This window comes from Staurois parvus, unplaced genomic scaffold (genome assembly GCF_062004578.1).
Source record: "Staurois parvus isolate SC_StPar_1 unplaced genomic scaffold, SC_StPar_1.0 ptg000163l, whole genome shotgun sequence".
Classification (NCBI taxonomy): Eukaryota; Metazoa; Chordata; class Amphibia; order Anura; family Ranidae; genus Staurois; species Staurois parvus.
In genome coordinates, this window is record NW_028317959.1 from 2,079,708 (window position 1) to 2,085,707 (window position 6,000).

A 6,000-nucleotide genomic window follows, 5' to 3' on the forward strand; every position below is an offset into this window, starting at 1 on the left:
ACTTGCTCCTCTGGCTAGAGAGGAGCCAAAACTAAATTTATCTAAACCAACTAGCACCTAATCAGGAGGGTGCTACATGTATATGGAGTGTCAGTGAGCGCTATGGGTGTGTAGAAAGGTATAAGCTGCGGGCACTAAAGGACCGCCCTTGGTATCCTCACTAGTGAATGAAATATAAAAGGTGCAGCGCTAAAGTAATGAATGAATCAAATGAAATACTTCTAAAACATGTGCATATACATAAATAAATAATAAGGTGAATAGAAGCAGCAATAGAACGAATAGCAGCAATATTAAAAAGCAAACACAGTGAGGCGCTCTGATCAGCGCTACCAGTCTAAAGTGTGAGAGTTCATAAATTATTAATATAGGAATAATGAATATACTGATAAGTGTGATGGCATCCTGACACTGACTGGTCAGCGTTGGGTGATATAAAATGAATAGTGACTGATAGTGAACATATGAGTAGGGCCCTATAACCCCTCGTGTGCTGTTTGTAGTTGCTGTAATGTTTCATGTATTGTCCCCCCCTCTATTGTACAGCGCTGAGCAAACCCTTTGGCGCTATATAAACTCAATGTAATGTAATGTAATGTAATATATCAAATGACACAATTGTGATAAACAATAGTTATAAAAAAGTCCAGAAAATAAATCCGTGAACAGGTGACATCCAGTGCTGGTGAAAAGTATTCCTTTATATGCACTCACCAGAAGCGCACATAAAATGCACATGAACAGCTGGTTTCTTCCCCAGGTAAGTCAGGCAGCACACCCATCAGTCATAGGACCATGAAGGCCAAGATGATCTCAGATAGGAATGATGACACCAAGCAAACCGCGATGAGAAATCCTGAGGAGTTAGCTCACAAAAGAGCCAGAGAAAATCAGCTAATAGTGTAGTGCTTTATTAAAGGTACAGCGTATCCATGTGGAGAGTACAAACAAACAGTATAAAACAGCTTACTAAGATGGCCGCCAAACCTTCATGCGGCCCCGGCGGCGTGACGTCAATGAACAGGCTCCTTCCTGACATGTTTCGTGAGCATGCATGTTTTCAAAGGGATATGCCTGCTAATGGACATCTATGCAAAGTTATTTATAGTCCAGAGCATGTGCTCCTCAGCAGGTGCCATTTTCCCGGAGCCCGAATGTGTGGACAGGCGCCATTTTCCCGGGGACCAACATACCAGCAACACAAAGCAGAGACTCCTAAGTGGAGGGAGAAGCAATACCCGAAACCTTTTTCATGGAATGGGAAAGGATATGTACTAGATACAGTCAGGTCCATAAATATTGGGACATCTACACAATTCTAACATTTTTGGTTCTATACACCACCACAATGGATTTGAAATGAAACAAACAAGATGTGCTTTAACTGCAGACTATCAGCTTTAATTTGAGGGTATTTACATCCAAATCAGGTGAACGGTGTAGGAATTACAACAGTTTGCATATGTGCCTCCCACTTATTAAGGGACCAAAAGTAATGGGACAATTGGCTTCTCAGCTGTTCCATGGCCAGGGGTGTTATTCCCTCATTATCCCAATTACAATGAACAGATAAAAGGTCCAGAGTTCATTTCAAGTGTGCTATTTGCATTTGGAATATGTTGCTGTCAACTCTCAAGATTAGTTCCAAAGACATGTCACTATCAGTGAAGCAAGCCATCATTAGGCAAAACAAAACAAACCCATCAGAGAGATAGCAAAAACATTAGGCGTGGACAAAACAACTGTTTGGAACATTCTTAAAAAGAAGGAACGCACCGGTGAGCTCAGCAACACCAAAAGACCCGGAAGACCACGGAAACCAACTGTGGTGGATGACCAAAGAATTCTTTCTCTGGTGAAGAAAACACCCTTCACAACAGTTGGCCAGATCAAGAACACTCTCCAGGAGGTAGGTGTATGTGTGTCAAAGCCAACAATCAAGATAAGACTTCACCAGAGTAAATACCGAGGGTTCACCACAAGATGTAAACCATTGGTGAGCCTTAAAAACAGGAAGGCCAGATTAGAGTTTGCCAAACGACATCTAAAAAAGCCTTCACAGTTCTGGAACAACATCCTATGGACAGATGAGACCGAGATCAACTTGTACCAGAGTGATGGGAAGAGAAGAGTATGGAGAAGGAAAGGAACTGCTCATGATCCTAAGCATACCACCTCATCAGTGAAGCATGGCGGTGGTAGTGTCATGGCGTGGGCATGTATGGCTGCCAATGGAACTGGTTCTCTTGTATTTATTGATGATGTGACTGCTGACAAAAGCAGCAGTATGAATTCTGAAGTGTTTCGGGAATATTATCTGCTCATATTCAGCCAAATGCTTCAGAACTCATTGGACGCCGCTTCACAGTGCAGATGGACAATGACCCAAAGCATACTGCAAATGCGACCAAAGAGTTTTTTAAGGGAAATAAGTGGAATGTTATGCAATGGCCAAGTCAATCACCTGACCTGAATCCGATTGAGCATGCATTTCACTTGCTGAAGACAAAACTGAAGGGAAAATACCCCAAGAACAAGCAGGAACTGAAGACAGTTACAGTAGAGGCCTGGCAGAGCATCACCAGGGATGAAACCCAGCGTCTGGTGATGTCTATGCGTTCCACACTTCAGGCTGTAATTGACTGCAAAGGATTTGCAACCAAGTATTAAAAAGTGAAAGTTTGATTTATGATTATTATTCTGTCCCATTACTTTTGGTCCCTTAACAAGTGGGAGGCACAAACGCAAACTGTTGTAATTCCTACACCATTCACCTGATTTGGATGTAAATACCCTCAAATTAAAGCTGACAGTCTGCAGTTAAAGCACATCTTGTTTGTTTCATTTCAAATCCATTGTGGTGGTGTATAGAGCCAAAAATGTTAGAATTGTGTCGATGTCCCAATATTTATGGACCTGACTGTATGCTCTTATAGTATAGCTTCCAATGATTATTTGACAAAAGACTAAACCATGAGCATGCACGTGTCAGCGGGCGCCATTTTCCCAAAGCTCGCATGTATGGACGGCCACCATTTTCTCGAGGACCAACATACCAGCAACACAAAGACTCCTCAGTGCAATACCCAAAACCTTTTGCATGGAATGGGAAAAGGATATATGCTAGATATGCTCTCATAGTGTAGCTTACAATAATTTCATGACAAAAGACTGATTGGTGATAGTCCTTACAACGAGATAAAACTCCATGTACTAAAAGCGGGAAAAATTATAAAAATGTGCAAAATTATGGTCATCCGGTGACCGCCGTTATAATATGACAATAATGGTACTTATTAGACGAGGAAAAAATTATTATATAAACTTCCCTATTATGGGTAGCATAATGATCTATATGAAATAGATCTCCCTCAAAACCGGGTACTCTAGGTAAATATAAAAAAAGGCATATATCTATTGAGGGAAAACCGTATATAAAAAATGAAAACATAATGATCAGAATGAGTCTCATTATGTGTGCTGGTCATGTTATAACAATGCAAGAACTAAAATACATATAAAAATGTAAAAATCTAATAAAATAAAATTCTAAAATAGGAGTAAAAAATATGAAATGTAATCCTAAATATAAAACTACTATGAACATAATAAGAATAAGACCATTATATAAATGAAATGAGAATGGGGATCAATTAATAAAATAGACTGTAAGCAAATCTAGTGATAAAATATGATACATGGATCATGATATGGATGTATTCGCTACGATATGAAAAATTGCTCCTATGAATAGAATGGCTAAAAAATGAAATGACCTCAATCCCAGAAGGATAAGAAGGAGATAACCACACCAGGGACAGAGGTATCGAAGGTGAGGGACCAGAACAAACTAATAGCAAATGTAAATGAATAGACTAGGATAGAAGGAAATATAGACTAAGATAACTAAAAATACATAAAAAATGAACAAGGAGAATAAAAACAGGTCAACTATTGTCAATAAAGCAATTGATATAAAAACAGGCCAACTATTCTCAATAAAGCAATTGATATCAATATCAATATTGTGCCCCAAAGGAGCAAGGGTTTGCATCTCAAATATCTATCGTGTTTCTAATCTACATACAGCCCTGCACTTGTTACTGCCTCTCCAATGGGAATGAATGAGATCGATTCCCATGAATTTCAAAAAGAGATGAATCCCTATAATGGTGATATCCAAAATGTTTTGAAAGAGAGTTCTTCTTGAAGCCTTTTTGATGTTATAAACATGCTCTCTTAATCTATCCCTTAGTCTCCTTGTAGTTCTGCCAATGTATTGTTTTCTGAAGGGACATTCAAGGAGGTACACAACATGTTTGCTATTACAGGTAATAAATTAATTCATATTGTAGCTTCTACCTGTGGAATAGGACTCAAAGGTGTCTCGCATCCTTTTGTGTGTCCCATCACACTTATAGATAATGCATTTATTACATGGATAAAATCCTTTCATATGTGAGAAAAAGGAGGTAGTATTTGGAGGGTCTATGACATTCGGTGCTATTTTGTTTCTAAGAGGGCTGGCCCTACGAAAAGTAACTTTGTTTTTTTTTTGGTAAAACCTTTGCTAGAACGGGGTCAGTTCTTAGCAACCAACCAATTTTTATTTATTATCCTCGATATTTCCTTATGCTGAATTGAAAAATTGGTGACAAACGGGCAGACTTTAGAGGGCCTGTTGTCATTTCTGGTAGTTAGCATTAAGGATCTGTCCATCTCTGCTACTTGCCTAATTGCCCAATCTAATGTTGCATCATCATATCCCCTTTCAGAAAATCTACTCATTAGAACCTGTGCTTGGGAGAGAAAATCCTCTATATTGTTACAATTCCTCCTGATCCTCATGAATTGGCCTTTTAGTATATTCTGTAGCCAAGATGGATGATGACAACTTTCGACTGGGATATAGCTATTCCTATCGGTCGCTTTAAAATATGATTTGGTAATGATCCTAGTGCCTTGGATCATTAAGGTCAAATCAAGGAAATTGATCTCTTTAAGATCATAAGTGTAGGTAAGCTGTATGTTTTGGTCATTATTGTTCAAAGTACCAAAGAAATTGATCAGAGACTCCTCCCTCCCATGCCATAACAGTAAAATGTCATCAATATAGCGAAGGTAGAAAATTAATTCTGGCCATTCTCTGGAGTATATGATGTCCTCCTCCCACCTAACCATGAATAAATTGGCTAGGCTAGGGGCAAACTTGACCCCCATTGCAACACTTGTGGTTTGTAGATAAAAAGTTTTATCAAACTAGAAGTAGTTATGACGCATTGCAAATTCTAATAATTCTAGGATAAACTTCTTTGGCATGAAGGGATATCAGTGGATCCATTAAGTTAAAAGTCAGCAGCTGCCATCCCGTCAGAATGTACAATATTACTATAAAGCACGTCAACATCTGCGTGACCAAAAATGTGGTCGGTTCTACAGTTATTCCTTTAATATGATTAAGGACCTGCTTAGTGTCTTTAAGGAAAGATGGCGTGGACACGACTAGAGGTTTAAAAAAGTAATCAATATATTCTCCCATTCTGGAACATAGGGACCCAATCCCATTACCTATGGGCCTTCAAGGGGGTTATTGTTGATTTGTATGTATTTTACGGAGACAGTAGAGGACCGGTAATTTAGGTGCAGTAGGGCATAGAAATTCCTTTTCTTTTTTATTAATAATTTGCTCTTCAAACCCTCTCTTAATATTGGTCTTCAGATATATTTTTCGGACACCAACGGGTCTTTGGGTAGAACACAGTAAGTTTCTGTGTCCCCTAAAATTCTATGGACCTCTGCCATATAGTCCGTTTTGTTGAGGATAACTATTCCCCCTCCTTTATTAAGCTGCCGGATAACCAGGTCTTTATTATTTAGAAGCGATCTGATCGTGGCATCAATAGAACGCTGGTTGTTGTGGTTCTTAATATGTTTTTGGGGTCTATTGACCTTCTTTTCCCTCTCGCTTTCCTCTGCACGTGTGCTTCATTTCCTGGATGG